The sequence below is a fragment of the Canis aureus genome, chromosome 14 (assembly GCF_053574225.1).
Source record: "Canis aureus isolate CA01 chromosome 14, VMU_Caureus_v.1.0, whole genome shotgun sequence".
Taxonomy (NCBI): Eukaryota; Metazoa; Chordata; class Mammalia; order Carnivora; family Canidae; genus Canis; species Canis aureus.
In genome coordinates, this window is record NC_135624.1 from 56,770,067 (window position 1) to 56,784,403 (window position 14,337).

Here is a 14,337-nt window from a genome sequence, read left to right on the forward strand (position 1 = left end):
GTAATGAAACATCACCAACAAGGGATATGGAAGAGCTAACGTACCCATACATAGTATAGCATTTTAAAGAAAATTTCCCTCCCTATTAGTCATCTTAAGAACACAGATAGCACAAATAATGTGAACACAGCAATTTACTACCCAGTGACCAATAAGATTTTTGTGTATCCGCTGTCCTCTTCCATAAAAGAGAATATCTTTGTTGTACTGTTATACTGCTACTTTTTACTCTTTTCAGAAAGTATCTTACTGTTTCTCTTAAAAGAAGTATCAAAAATCATACCATATTAAAAAGAAGTCAGGTGTTGTGATAAAATATCCTATTTTTATGGTTTTCAATATTCTCTCCCACAAATGCTTATTATTTATGTAATCACCAGAAAATAATTTTATACCAGTATACTAAAAATTAATTATCTTATTGCCTGGAGGAGACAGCCAGCTGATAGTTGTGTTGACTGCTACTACCAAAGCCTAGGGTGGGGTGAAGGAGGAGGTTTTGACTTTCAAAACCTTTATCCCCACTTCCTGAGTACTCACAGCTGCACGGTTTCCAACTCTTTGGTGTACTCACACAGAAGCACTCATGCACACCCTCATACCGCTCAGGAGTATCTTCTTTAATGTAATAATTCTTACTTGACAATAGTTAAAAGTTTGCATGATAAAATTTATATAGGGTAAATCCTTAAATTTTAAAATCCCTTTTACTCTTAGAGTCAGTTGCCTAAGATTAGATACAGATCGCCTTTCTCTCGAAACATCTATATACCTGGGGATCCCTGGGTGGCGCAGCGGTTTGGCGCCTGCCTTTGGCCCAGGGCGCGATCCTGGAGACCCGGGATCGAATCCCACGTCGGGCTCCCGGTGCATGGAGCCTGCTTCTCCCTCTGCCTATGTCTCTGCCTCTCTCTCTCTCTCTCTCTCTCTGTATGACTATCATAAATAAATAAAAATTAAAAAAAAAAAAAAAAAAGAAACATCTATATACCTGGACAGTAAGAACAGTAAGCATTGGGACTGTTACGGACACAAAATCCACTTACATATCACTACTTGATGAACGAGGATCTTGTTTCCTCAGCTGCTAAAAGGCATATTCTTTATGGGAAGTGTCGACTTTGGCGATTATTCATCCTATAACACCTTGAACATTATTTCCTTCCCACTAAGAGGCACTTAGCTCCCTCGATATGTACTAAGAAGCACTTTTCTCTTTGTTAGTTGTATCTCTGGGTCTAGCAATTACTTCTAGTTCTTAAGAGTCCAGAAAAAAAGAAAAACAATTTCCCTCACTGGAGCAGATGCTCCTGTTAAATTTGGCATTACATTCTCCTAGGTGGAGTCACATGGAAGTATGCAGTTTAAATACTGATGCTTGCATTTAATCTGCTAACCCCACCCCAGTAGGCTAACTGTATGATCATGGAAAAATCTGATCACCACAGCAACAATCTGTTCCCCAAATTTGCTTAGCACCAAATACCAAATACGATGTTATATGTGAAAGTGCTTTATACCTTATAAAATGCTATGTAAATATTGCACTTATAATTTAGCAGCAATCCTTATTGTTCCAGTCTAAGACTCCTGGTAGTTCATACATGGCAAGATCAAGAAAATAAGTCCTCAAGAAAGTTTACAATGTCTTATCCTCCTTAAATCCTACTGGCTTAATTATAATACGCTTTTATATTTAAAAACCAGTTTTTTCCTGTGACTGTCTATGAATTTAATTTCAAACATGTATCAAAGGATAAAACTATAAATCAGCTTTTTTTCCTGTGTTCTTCCGAAAGACTTTCATTCGGTGTTCAACAAGTACTTTCTATCTTGCATCTTAAGCATGGGTTAGATTCTGAAGTTAGCGAGCAAGGTCAAAAAACAAAACATAACAAAAAACAAAACCCACCTTCAGAAACCCTCTAAATTATCCATGAAATACAGCATATCCAACAGTGAGTTTTTCTTCAATATCAGAAAATGTGAATACAGAAATACATAAAACCTCTTTTGGCTGTGGTGATACCTATTTGATGAACAGTGTGGGGAAACATGGAAATGAAGAGACACTGTCCCTACCCTCCTATCACTCTGTGCCATATGGTCATTGATGAAAATGCCACATGGGATTTTTTTCCCAAATTCTTTTTGAATGCATATAGTTGAATTTAAGTCAGATTAATTTTTTTAAGATTTTATTTATTTATTTATTCATGAGAGACACAGAGAGAAGGCAGAGACACAGGCAGAGGGAGAAGCAGGCTCCTCACAGGGAGCCTGATGTGGGACTTGATCCTGGATCTCTGGGATCATGCCCTGAGCCCAAGGCAGATGCTCAACCACTGAGCCACCCAGGCGCCCCTAAGTCCAATTATTTTTGATGTGACAGTACTATACTGAACACCAGCTATTTGCCATGCACTTTACAGGGGACTGACAATGCAGTAATATGCAAGAAAGGAAAGAAGTTTGTCCTCATGGGCTTTCCCTTGTATTGGAGGGAGTCAACAATAAATCAATTATATATTACATAAACAAGATTATGAATGGGTTATGGTTAGAAAAACCACTCTAGGGAGCTGACTATTGAACTGAACTGTGAAGAATAAAGGTCAGTTGCATATTGGGTTGTATCCACTCTTTATATATTTTGGATACTAACCCTTTATCAGATATGTCATTTGAAAATATCTTCTCCCATGCCGTGGGTTGGTTAAGTAGGTTGCCTTTTAGTTTTGTTGATTGTGTCTTTCACTGTACAGAAACTTTTTTATTTTGATGTAGTCTCAATAGTTTGTTGGAGACATATCTAGGAAAACGTTGCTACAGCCTATGTCAAAAAGATTACTGTCTGTGTTCTCTTCAATGATTTTTATGGTTTCAGGTCTCATATTTAGGTCTTTAATCCATTTTGAGTTTATTTTTGTGTATGGTGAAAGAAAGTGGTCCAGTTTCATTGTTTTACATGTGGCTGTCCAGTTTTTTCAACATCATTTGTTGAAGAGACTTTTTCCCATTGCACATTCATTCCCTCTTAGTCAAAGATTAATTGACCATATAACCGTAGGTGTATTTCTGGGTTTTCTCTTCTATTCCACTGGCCCATGTGTCTGCTTTTATGCTAGTCAGTACCATATTGTTTTATTTTTTTTAAATTTTTTTCCATATTGTTTTAATTACTACCACTTTGTAATATAACTTAAATGTCTGGAATTGTGGTACCTCCAGTTCTGTCTTTCTTTTTCAAGATTACTTTGTCTAGTCAAATTCTTCTGTGATTCCATACAAATTTCAGGATCATTTATTCCAATTCTGTGAAAAATGCTTTGGTATTATGATAGGGATTGCATTAAATCTGTACATTGCTTTGGGTAGTATGGACATTTTAGCCATATTCGTTCTTCTAGCCCATAAGTATGGAATGTCTGTCCATTTTTTTGCATTGTCTTGAACTTTTTTCATCAGTGTTTTGTAGTTTTCAGAGTATAAGTCCTTTATATCTTTGGTTAAGTTCATTCCTAGATATTGTAGTTTTTGATACAATTATAAATGGGATTTTTTAAGGGTTTATGTATTTATTTTAAGGTGGGGGAGGAGCAGAGAGGGAGGGAGAGAGAATCCCAAGCAGACACCATGCAGAGCATGGATCCTGATGTGGGGCTTGATCTCATGACCCTGTGATTACCACCTCAGCTAGAAGCAAGAGTTGAATGCTTAATCTACTGTGCTACCAGGTGCTCCTGGGATTATTTTCTTAATTTCTGCTGCTTCATTATTAGTGTATAGGAATGCAACAGATTTCTGGACATAGATTTTATATTTCATGACTTTACTGAATTCATTTATCAGTTCTACTAGTTTTTTGGTGGAGTCTTTAGGATTTTCTATATGCAGTATTATGTCATCTGTAAATACTGAGACTTTTACTCCTTCCTTATTATTAATTTGGATGCCTTTTATTTCTTTGTGTTGTCTGATTGCTGTCGCTCGACCTTTCAGTACTAGGTTGAATAAACATGGTGAGAATGGACATATCCTTGTCTTGTTCCTATTATTAGAGGAAAAGCTCTCAGTTTTTCACTTTGTGCTTTTCACTGTCGGTTTTTCATATAAGGCCATTGTTATGTTGAGGTATGCTCCCTCTAGACCTACTTTGCAAAGGGTTTTTATCATGAATGTATGTTGTACTTTGTCAAATGCTTTTTCTACATCTACTGAAATGATCATATGGTTTTTGTCCTTTTTTTAAATTGATGTCACATAATCATGCTGATTGTTCTGTAAATATTAAACCACCCTTGCATCCTGGGAATAAATCCCACTTGATCTTGTGTATCATCTTTTTTAATGTATTGTTGGATTTGGTTTGCTAATATTTTGTTGAGGATTTTTGCATCTATATTCATGAGAGATCTTGGCCTATAGTTCTCTTTATCTGATGATAAAATGATTAAAAAATAAAAAGAAGAAGAATGTGAGTTGGCCATATCTAGAAAAAGTTGAAGGATAGTGTAATCAAAGGCCCTAAAGTCGAAAAATCATGGTATGTTAATTTATTTGTTCAGTAAGCAAATACCGATTAGGGCCTCGTATGTGCCAGGTTTCAATGGAATTGTGCAGTTTACAAGTCTGTCAAGACTTCTCTTTTTATGAAACATGCTCTAGACAAGGGAGAGAAGCTAGAATGAACAAAAATTAAACAAGTAAACGGACATGATACTCTCTGGAACAAAATGAGATAGGGAACTAGGGATATAGGCAGAGTACTTATATGGGGCTCAGATCAAGCACCCTTTTTTCCCCCAAAGTAAAAACAGAGACGGACAATAGTTAAAGCAGTAAAAGCAGATATTTTAAAGAACTTTGCAATCGGGGAAAAGAGACCTCAGTATAGAATGGGCATCAACTCCAAATATAGCTTGGGCAAGTGGGAATGTGTAGTCAGGGAATGGGGTGGGAAGTCACTGGATGGGTAATTACTAGGAGGAAATGTCAGGCATCAGGGGAATTCTAGAATCAGTTCTGGATAGATTTCTTGCAAAAGACAGGCCCGAGGGATCGGACATCACCATCACCCAGGGAGTAGTAGAAGATGAGAAACCTGATTAGATACAGAGAGCGACCAGATATGGAGGGTGGGGGGTGTTGTGGCTAAAATGACTTAGTGGTAGGGTTCTTGCCATAACTGGATTTCACACAAGTATACAATGGTCCCAAAGGAAAGCTCAGGAGCCTAATTAACGTTTGGTCAAGCAAAGAGTTTTTGCTAGCCTAGCAGGCCCTGAAAGGAGTTGAGATTTTAAGAGCCGTGAGGGTTTAAAAACCCCTGAAGGATTTTTACACCAAATACTACAGAATCTGATTGTGATTTTTAAAAGGATGGCTCCAGGTGGAGAATGGCTTAGAGAGAGGTAACCAATCACATTGGCATTGCCTTTCCTTAAAATTTCACTTACAGAATTCCCTCTTGCCACTTAAATTCTCTGAAGGTTCTCTTCCCTCATCTCCTCCATTTTCCATATTACTTGCTTCTGGGTAAAGTGTGGCTTCTCAACTCTGATTCAGAAGTAGCTGAAGGATTTGGAAACAGGCAAATTCAAATCGCCATAGGAACAAGTGCTGAGCCTTTTGGAAGCAGGACCTGAGGGAACACATGCCTGGACTCCAGTAAAGGCCCAGGGGAGGGGTTCTAGTGCCTGCAGAAAGGGAAAGCATTTACTAACACATAACCAATGAAAAGACTGCATTTGCTCAACTCTTAGGCGTCAAATTCTCAAGCTACACACAGAATATTGGTTCTGTTAAAACAGGCATTGTTTTAGATTCTTGGCTGGTGATTGTGAGGCTGTTAATCTGTTGGTGAGGTTAGTCTGTAATTGCCTCTGGAACTGGACAAGGCTTCCGTGTCTGTCCACAATTGATATGGTATGAACTGAGAAGAAAGAATCTGGCAAAAGGGCTTTTAGCTTAGATTGTAGTAGACCCCTGTGTGTGAAGCTAGCAATTCTAAGTGTCCTACCTATAGACATTGGGAAACTATAAAGGACTTCAGGCATAGAAGACATGAATAAAACTACTTTGCATTGAAATGTTGATGAAATGCTTAGGATGCATGGGAGCAAAGGAAATCAGTTAAGTTATTTCAAGAAAGATTTCTTGAAAGCGCAAACTAAAAGACAAGTAGCAATGGGAATAAAAGAGTCATGATGGATTCATAGATACTGTAGTTAAAGCATAAGACTCAGTGATTGGATATGAGAGAGAAATAAGAGATAATTATTGGATTTCTAATTTGGATAATTTGTGTGGATATTGATAGTGTTCTGGAAGACAAGGATAGTTCATGTCTAAACTAAAGATCACCCATTATTAATTTTTGGAAAATACGTGTAACATCAAATATGATTGGAAATTGTTTCCTTTCAGTCTATGGGAGATGTAAAAAAATAATAATTTCAAGAGTATCTGAGACCTTTAGCCTTTTACAAGTAATTGAATTGCCCCTTTGGTCACCAGGTGGTTAGTTATCACAAGATGTAATTTATTTAGAAAAGTATGACTAGTGGATTTATGTGACACTGGGTCTGATAAAGTTCTTTCCTGGAACCTGAAAGGCATGCCTGCCAGACTTTATTTAGGTTTTAATGAATGAATAAATGAAGCCAGGGCTGTAGAGTGAAAACCACCTGTGGTTACCAAATGGTCTATGCCTTTCTTTTGTTTCACTATTTTGACCAATTGTACTTCTTCATTTCAAATGTGTGTGTTCATTTGAGAGGGGAGCCTCAGGGCACGCTTGTTTGTTGGTTAGATAAAACTATTCTTGAAGATAGAACACAGAACATACAGGCTGCACAGCAAGCATATAAAACCCAGAATACCAGATGGAAAATATCTTAGCCTTGTACTTGTGACTTTTAAAGTTAAAAAAGAAGAATGGGAGGTAAACATTGAAATTTTACTTGCATATTTTTTTCTGTTATATAAAAATGGGTCCTTGATATCTTAGAGAAAATGGGTTTAGAAGCAAATACTCAGAGTTGTAAAATCACCTCCTCCCAAGAAAAACTTGTGGTATTATTTTTCTTTATAAAATCTACCTAGCTAAAATATTTCCTGATGAGTTTAAATGCATATGAACTGCTGCTCTGGAGAATTTCTTAATTGAGTACTTCATTTTGCACTTTATTGAAATGTGTACTTTGAAAACATTGGTGAAATTTGCCATTTCCCACCTGGCACCAGCGGCAGCTGGAGCCTGGACCATTTTCAATGGCCTACACTCATGCAGCACTAATCTAAAGCAAATGCCACATTAAAAGCTACCTCCCTGCCCCTCCTTCTGTTAAGCATACCTAAGGTAAAAGGAAGAGCATAGTATTTTATTTAAGCTCCGGCTATTTTCTTTTTTCTCTCCTCTTCCTTTTCCATCCCTACTACTCTTAAAACTATTATGAGTGGTCATGCTCTTAACTTTGAAATATTTATAGGAAAAAGATTTGTTTTAAATGAGCAGATGGGCCAGTTCTAAGACAAGCTGCTATATTAATAAACATGTGTGGTGCTTTATCAGCAAAGGAGCCTATTTTGACATTTCTTCTGGATGATTTGTATAACCTATCAGTATCACACCTGGTGCAGGGACAATAAATGGGCACTTAATAGTCAAGCAGTGTGTGAACACCTTCCATTATAACTTCATTATGTCAGATATAATCATCTATTACTGAATGTCAGGCACTTAATTTATGATCAGTTGCCCTATGGAATTAGTGGCCATACCAATGAATGGTCCATTCATGTCACTTCTACTGTAAATTTCCTTCCTAATACTGGCCCCCTTTTTCAAGTACATTTAAATAATTTGATATCCTATTGGGATTTTTGAATATAAAACATTTTGTACAAAACATTTTGTTTATATTTATCAAATTTGGAAAAGAGACAAATGTGAATCACATATGGTATGAAATTTCACATGTTAATGCACACATCTGCCCAAAATAATAGTGAAGTTTTTTAGCTTCCTTTACTAAGGAGCTTTAGTCTGATTTTGGTAAAGTGATAGTGCTTTGGCGGGGGGTAGGAGGGTGGGAGGACTTCTCCCAAGAGATCTGTTGTACAACAATGGGCTTTCGTTGACAGTGTTGTACTATACATTTAAAATTTGGTTGAGAGTAAAATTCTTTAATTGTGTTCTTCACCACATTTAAAAAGACTTCTCCATGGCACAGCATGAACAAGTGTATATTCAACCGTGGCACTGTCACCAGGGTGCTATGTGTGTGAGAGACAGTGAAAAGAAAAGAGAAGCTGAGGGAAATAAAAAGAGAGCCAGGAAACTATTACTTTGTAGGATTTTAAAACCAGTGTTCTCTACTGTCATCTTCAGAGTCTTCTGGTCCTTTTTTTTTTTTTTTTTTGAACTTGAGAACATACAGTCAGAACTTCACCATGTCTATTTTCAAGATGACTCTTAGAGCTTCAAAGCTGTTCTTGTGAAGATTCCTGACTGAAATTATTATCTGTGAAAAAAGTTCCCTTTAGAGATGTCTCAACTGCACTCTGATGATATAAGCACTGGGGTGGTGGTAAGACCCACTAATGTCGGGGGGACTCCCAAAAACTCTTAGTCAATAAAACAATTGGACCTGCCAGATTAGAATGAAACTGAATGTTACAGACAGGAGAATATTAATGGACTGTTAACAAAGCTGGATGTATGAAAATGAATCTACATTTACTACTAACACCATAGGAAGATTGCTTTTTTTTACCATTTGAAAGGCCACAGCTACCAAAAAGAAGGGTCTGCCTGTATCAGAATATTACGGACCTGGTTGTCTTCCACTCAGTTCTGGTGTTCAGTGCGATGAATGGCTGAATGATGCCATTCACACTGGAAACAATGTGGCAGAAAATTAACCTTTTCCTTGGAGTTATAAGCTTAAAGGAATCATGCATTTTTGGGAATGTTTGTCTTACAAACCTGAAAAATGTCATCAAGGAAAAATAAGGGAAAGATGCTAGGTGGGAGATAACATGGGTGTATATCCTAAAGAATTTGAAAGCTCTCCTATTGTGAAAGAATACAACTGGGGAGTCTCACTTCACTAATTCATTTGTAATTGGCATGGGCCTACCTGCCTCTGACTCCTACTCTATAGAGACCAGTGGTCCGTAGACTCATTAGTCTATAGACTATCCCATTGACTTGAATGACTAGAAAGTCCATGGAGATACTCAGGTTGTAGGAGATGATCTTTTAATGACCAACTGGAAAATATTGTTCAGATTTATTTGGTGAAAAGTTCCACTAAGGTGAAGTCAGTGACTCTGCCTGGGACTCTTTGGGGATGCAGCCTCCCTGGGTGAGCTGATGAAGACTGCTTCTTTTTTAGAGATCTGAAACCTTGGGCAAGGGTAACCAGAATCAGAGGGGAACTGGCAGCAAGTCTCCTTTGGCTAGCAAAATATTCCCAAACCTGCAGAGTAAGCTTCATGTAGGAGAGCACAGAGCCAATTCAAGCACGAGACAATGACTAGATCTCAGTGCCTGGTCTAAACTACCAGCCTGGTACTTGGCAGGGATTTCTGGGAATTTATTCTCCTTTGTCCCATTATCTTGTATCTCACAGCTTCATTGGATCTGCTGTGTCAAATGTCTAACTTGATCATCTGGAACCTTATTGGAAAACCTGATTTTATAGTCCCTTGACTGGTCCAGGATCCTTGTTTTTCCTCACCTTTCTGATCATCAGCTTTATGTAGAGCCACATACAGTCTCTGCAGTGTCTGCAGACAAGATCTTGAATGTTTTTGCGTGCAAAATGAAAACCATTAAGGAAAACTATCTAGAAACTAAAAGAAACATATGCATTTATTTGTATACTTATCTACAAATTCATTTTATTTTTACTGGTTATGTCAAGACTGAATTGAGAATAAAAGCATATATCATGTTATTTAAGTGGTAGGAAAAATATGGGCTACACTTGAGATTTTATGGTTAAAAACTAGCGTAATTCTTGCAAGGGCACTTGGTTCAAACTAAAAATGTGCAATGGTGAACACTGCCTTTTTTGTTCCACCTATATTTATGGTCTTTAAAAACCATGTTAGTAGTATCAGTTATCATATAAACTGAAATTGGGCTTAACCCTTGCTAAGGGACAAAGCAAATATACTTTTTTTTTCTGCTTATAGCAGAAACTTTTTTTTTAATTTAAATTCAATTTGTCCACATATAGTGCAATACCCAGTGCTCATCTCATCAAGCGCCCTCCTTAATGCCAGTCACCCAGTTACCCCATCCCCCCACCTACCTCCCCTTCTACAACCCTTTGTTTCCCAAAGTCAGGAGTCTCTCATGGTTTGTCTTCCTCTCTAATTTTTCTCAAATGAGTTCACCCCCTTCCCTTTTGGTCCCTTTCACTATTTCTTATATTACACTCAGCATAAGACTCTCCATTTCCATCCACATTAATGTAAATGGTAGGTATTCATCCTTTCTGATAGCTGAGTAACATATACATATATATGATGATAAAATATATATATATGATAGAATTCTTATCATATATATATATGATGAGATATATATATCTCACATTTTCATTCATCCTTTCTGATAGGTGAGTAACATTCCATCATATATATATATATATATATATCTCATATTTTCTTTATCCATTAATCTGTCAAGGTATATCATGGCTCCTTCCACAGTTTGGCTATTGTGGACATTGCTGCTATGAACATTGGGGTGCAGGTGTCCTGTCATTTCACTCCATCTGTATCTTTGGGGTAAATACCCAGTAGTACAATTTTGTACAGTAGCGGTATTTTTAACTTATTGAGGAACCTCCACACTCTTTTCCAGAGTGGTTGCACATGACCAACAAGGACATGAAAAAAATGCTCCACATCACTTGTCATCAGAGAAATACAAATCAAAACCACAATGAGATATCACTTTACACCAGTGTGAATGGCTAAAACTAATAAGACAGGAACAGCAAATATACTTTTAAATATTTTAAGTGTTTAATAAGTAAAGAGAAAATATTAATAAAAGTAGAAATCTATAAAAAAAATGTAATGAAACAGCACAGTGTGGAAAATCCCATAGCACTCATTTGTAGTAGCAACATGGAGGAGACCTATGGTCTAATTATACAGTAGACCCTTGAACAATATGGGGTTTAGGGCCACCAACCCCCTACACAGTTGTGAATCCACATATAACTTTCGACTCCCCCAACACTTAACTCCTAATCACCTACTGTTGACTCAAAACCTTACCAAAAATATAAACAATTAACTCATATATTCTGTGTATTATATACTGTCTTCCTACAATAAAGTAAGCTAGAGAAAAGAAAATGTGAATACATTTACAGTAATATACTGTATCAAAAACAAAAACAAAACAAAAAAAAAACCACCCTGTATAAAAGTAAACCTATGCAGTTCAAAATTGTGTTGTTCAAGGGTCAACTGTAATTTATTTAGGGTGTGTATGGTCACAATGAAAAGACTACAAATAATGATATTTATGTATCTTACCTTGAACACTATTCATCCAATAAAATGCCAGATGATTTTAATAGAAAACTTTGAGAGATAGGATCTATTTTAAGCTATAGGGCAAGTAAATGTAAATTGCTCTTAGTTCAGCCAGAAATGGAATAATTCCAAAATGTAAGCAGCTTTCTTTTCTCTCTTGGGTATAATTAGAGCCATTATTAGATCAGATCCATTAAACTACTGGGAATTGGGGAATAATAGATTTATTTGCAGAAATTGAAGAATATCTGAAGAAAAATGCCATATATTTTGAGAATTTGCAGTGTTACTATTTGTTCCTTTTTTTGTATTTCATATAGGATAAATGACTTAATCTCTGTTCATTTCTTGGAGTACAAAAACTATTAAAGTTGCAAAATCCTATGATCTCTGGGAAAAATGTTCTATAACAAGGTTCCTATCAAACTACGTAAATTCATATGTTACGTACTCCTCATAATCATATGTACTCCTCAAATCATACCTGCTTCACAAATAATTGAGACTTTGGCATTATTTAAGTCACAGAGCGAAGTGTAAACAATCTAAGTACATTGTTTCCTTCATAAAATCCACTGGAGTTTTTCTTGTTTCTGATGTGATTTAGAGTAGATAGTGTTATATGATTAAATGAAACTTTACATAGTTTTTTGTTCCTTTTACTGAACAGATCCAAACGTGTGATATTCAAGAAATTGTTCATTTCTAAGACTATATGAATCTAAAGTACCCATAATTTCAAGTCAAGAGAAATGTAAAACCCAAATGTCTTCCTTATGCTAATATTTTCCTTGAATAACAATGTTATTCATGAATGCTTATTATAGTACTTATTAACATTTCATTTTTAAATGACTGTATTTATCATGAAACAAATTTACTTTTGTGGAACTTTTTAATATGTTCTTGATTAGGAAAAAAAAATTGAAGTGATTTCCATTTATCCTGTCATGTGAAATCTTTGCCTTTATAAACATGTAATTTAAAATATGACTTTTACTCAGCTCCTATCCAAATGTAACTATAGGAGTAATACTGGATAATAGAAGAAAAATTGAAATCCAAGACTCAGGAAATATCATTAGAAATGTCATTAGCAAATAAAATAAGAACAAGAAGGGTCACCACTGACTGAATGGCAATTTTAAGCCTCATACACTGTTTGGTGCTTCATTTGGTTATTTCTAGTTCTCATGAAAAGTTGGGCAGAAGGTATCATTATCCTCATTATAGAAATAAGAAGCTGAGGCTTAGAAAAGAAGAGGTAGCTCATCCAGGGTTAGGCAGCTATTAAGTGCTAGAGCTAGGATTCTGGAAAAGATTCTAAACAGTAATACTGTTTTTATAGTGAGTAAAAGATATAACAAAAGCCGTGAAATACTAGTATCTCTTAGGAAAAACTTAACAAAATAAAAATCAAGATAGGCTTCTAGACAGCAAAGATCACACGCTGTTATCAGAAAATAGGCCTTATTTCCCGGGGGCAGGGTTTTGGTGAGATGGCATTGTATTATTATTTCAAAGTTAAATGAAATGAATTGAATTCCATTTGTCGAGATGCACTTACATGCAGTTAGGAGTAAGCTTTAGAACTGTGCTGTTTGTTGTTGATAAAGTTTGTTTCTCATCAAACCCTTGTGACCATGGGTCACATTACCCAGATCCCAAGCTGAAGCTAAGTGTAAACAACATTGTGATGATATTTAGTAATAATAACACTTTCTGGATCTCATCACAGGAGGAAAGAAGTGTTCATGAACCACTTTGACCATCTGATTATATATAAATAGCAAATTTAAAATCGAGGAACTTCATGAATAGTTTCTGAAAAATGCAGAGCTATTTTAAGAGTGTGTTTACAGTGGTTTAAAATTACTTACCAGAAGCAATATGAACCTAGCTCTATAAAAAAGGAAATAGAAATAAACAGGAAATTTTTATAGACTTTTTCATGACCGTTAAGCATAAGTCTTATTGGGGATTCTGTTTAATGTAAGATTGTCAGGCAAGTAAACTCAAGACCATTCTTCTATTTGTTGAAACTTGAAATTTTGTTTATATGAAGTGAGTTAGAACTACATATGAACATGTAGAATTGAGTTAATTTGGTTAACTCTAGATAAAGATATCGAATTTATAAATACATATTTAACATCTCACAGAAGAAAAATTAAAGAATCATCAGCTCTATTATATTAACAAATGAAATTTTATCCCAGAAAAACTATGACTTCTCTGGTTGGAAGTAAAAAAGTCTGTCCTTTGTCTTTAAGAATAAGTCTGAAGATGCTGATTCATTTAACTTCTTCTCTTTGTTATATTTCATTGTAGAAGAGATAAGAGGGTTGGTTCAATGTAATGAAAAGTAAATGGCTCTGTCTATAAATTAACACTCATTCATTTCTATGTCTAAGTGCCTAAAGCACATGAAGCAATCTTTTAAAAAATCTGAGAGAGTTGAATCCTAGTGAGACTAACACAAGGGTAATCTTCATCATCACTTAATATAAAGAGTTGTGTTGAGAGAGTCATTTTCTGTTAAAGAAACTTGGTAGGTAGAGTGTGGTGGGGGAATGGGGCAGGAAAAGAGTATGTGCTAAAGTATTTAAAATCATCATACTTTTTTGTGGTAGTTTTAAAATGTGTATTGCTATATGTGATATTCTTTGTTTTTATATAACTATAATGTTTGTAGTTATATTGTGATTCTTGAATTAAATAATGAGAAAAACGGGATCCCTGGGTGGTTCAGCAGTTTAGTGCCTG

General features: G+C 35.8%; 1 protein-coding gene and 1 long non-coding RNA gene across 26 annotated transcripts in view; one reads left to right on the forward strand and one right to left on the reverse strand.

Annotated features, from left to right (window-relative positions):
• ADGRL3 (adhesion G protein-coupled receptor L3) overlaps nt 1–14,337 on the forward strand; it is an 856,301-nt gene that overhangs the window by 585,672 nt on the left and 256,292 nt on the right. The window lies entirely within an intron of this gene.
• LOC144283705 (uncharacterized) overlaps nt 1–14,337 on the reverse strand; it is a 58,259-nt gene that overhangs the window by 43,110 nt on the left and 812 nt on the right. Inside the window, exon 1 of one of the 2 annotated variants that reach the window (XR_013352266.1) lies at nt 13,139–13,246. The exons of the other annotated variant lie outside the window; for it this stretch is intronic. This is a non-coding gene — a long non-coding RNA (uncharacterized LOC144283705). Of the gene's footprint in view, nt 1–13,138; nt 13,247–14,337 lie in introns of those variants that run through there. 2 annotated transcript variants of the gene reach the window in all.